Below are 1,918 nucleotides of genomic sequence, written 5' to 3' on the forward strand. Positions count from 1 at the left end.
ACCAGACTATTGTTAAGAGGCTTCAATGAATTTTGTGGTATTAAATTTTTGTTGTTTTATTTTTCAAGAAAGGAATGGGATGATTTGCAGTACATGTATATAGGGACCAAATGTTTTATGCATTTTTGCACGTTATTCGTTTGAACAGTTTGACCTTAGAGAAAAAGACCGCTGGTTGGCCCTGTGGGACAAACAAAGTCATTTTACGGCCAAGGTGAGACTTGTACAAGTCTAAGTCACAACTGTCGGTCGGTCGGTCAGTCAGTCGGGGAGTCAGTCAGTCTAGTCAGTCAGTTATACGTCGGTGAAGCGCAAAACCTAATATTGATTTACATCACCCCGACGCAAGCTCCATACTTTTTATGAATAGTTTAATTACGGTACCCGCTGCTAAATGTACATAAGATTCGAACCAGCAAACCGATCCCGCAAGCTCGGTGGTCGAGTGGTAAGACGTCTGCACTAAAAAAAAATGCAGGAGGTTGTGGGTTCGAGTCCCACCCGAGTGATTTTTTCCAAATTTCATTTGGGAGGTAACACACTGCATACTCAGTGTGTTATACGGCGATCGGTGAAGGGCAAACCATTTTATTACCGAGATTGATGCAATAAAGCTAACACAATCAGTGTTGGGAAATCACAACTCTATTTGCACATGTTCGAATCCCCGTTGCAGCATCTGGGCCGGGCCCCACGACCCTTCACCCCGGGGGGCAGGCCCGCGTTGAGCCCCTCCACCGAGCCGGGATCTCACCGCGTGAAACCACCAGTTGGCCACTCCGCACGCACCCCGTACAACGCTGCAAACACACGGTGGGAGTGATTTTTTTTTACCAGTTCCACTGTGATGTGCGTCCGTACTTCGGAACGGGCCGAGGTACAGCGAGCGGGACGCTGGCAGATTTTCTCCCCCGGTGATCCAGGCGTGCCAATGGATAATACACGCTCGGCCTAAACCATACTGCGTACTCCTCAGACATAACAAAAAGAGTCAATCATACTTGAAAGTGGCTTTTGATTTTGCCATCATGGTGTTATCCTCACTAATAAAATGCCAGTGTATAATTATCGACCGAGCTCAGCTTTAAATTCATTAAGCAAAGATAAAAAAAAAAAAAAACCATCTACACACGAACTCGGCTAATAAACAAACAAGCGGACACAAATAAAAACTGAAACATTTTAATAATGAAATTCGTGACAGACGTATATTGAAAAAGGGTGAAAGGTTTCGAGGTGGTTTTAATCGAAAAAAAAAAGAAAAGAAAAAGACCTGCCGCGAAAATGGAGCAGGGGCGAATCTGCGCACTTGAAAAGTGCAAGGTTCAATTGGCCGTGTTCAATATCTACGCGGGCTGCAAGCGGATATTATTATTATTCATATGATGTACATGAATCTGTTAGTAGGTACGTGTTATTTGCCATTTGCTGGTGGGTGCTGATCTTGGCGGTGCTGTGTGCGTAGGACTATAAATCAACCACTCTCACTATGACCTTGCAAAAGAAAGCTTTGTCGTCGTAATTACGAAACAATGTATCTAGTGTCTAATATGACCATGATCCTCGCCTTTAATTCATAGCACATCCGCTAAAACTCAGTAGGCTACATGTTTACTCATAAATTTATTTTGTTAATAGATTTATTGCCATTATATCATTTTTTTTTAAAGGCTATTTTGTTAAATGCTATGATATCGTTGCTTTAATTAAATGCATAGGACCATTTGCAATTATCCCAAAAGTGACCTGAATTATTATCAAAAAGCTTACTTGGATTAAAGATCGTATTGGTACTAAACACCCCGTGAAATTATTCCGTCTGGCTTGCTGTCATTTAGAAGAAATCAGGAAATGAAGGTGATTTCCAACGATCGGTCAATCCGATGATTTTTGGAAATAAAGTGTGCTGTGGACGAAA

General features: G+C 42.1%; 1 non-coding gene across 1 annotated transcript; it reads left to right on the forward strand.

The window, feature by feature from the left end:
* Window positions 1-431: 431 nt before the first annotated feature.
* Window positions 432-509, forward strand: Trnaf-aaa. The gene is given in 2 exon segments: window positions 432-468; window positions 473-509. It is a non-coding gene; the product is annotated as a tRNA-Phe (tRNA).
* The last annotated feature ends 1,409 nt before the right edge of the window (window positions 510-1,918 follow it).

This window comes from Patiria miniata, unplaced genomic scaffold (genome assembly GCF_015706575.1).
Source record: "Patiria miniata isolate m_02_andy unplaced genomic scaffold, ASM1570657v1 HiC_scaffold_23, whole genome shotgun sequence".
Taxonomy (NCBI): domain Eukaryota; kingdom Metazoa; phylum Echinodermata; class Asteroidea; order Valvatida; family Asterinidae; genus Patiria; species Patiria miniata.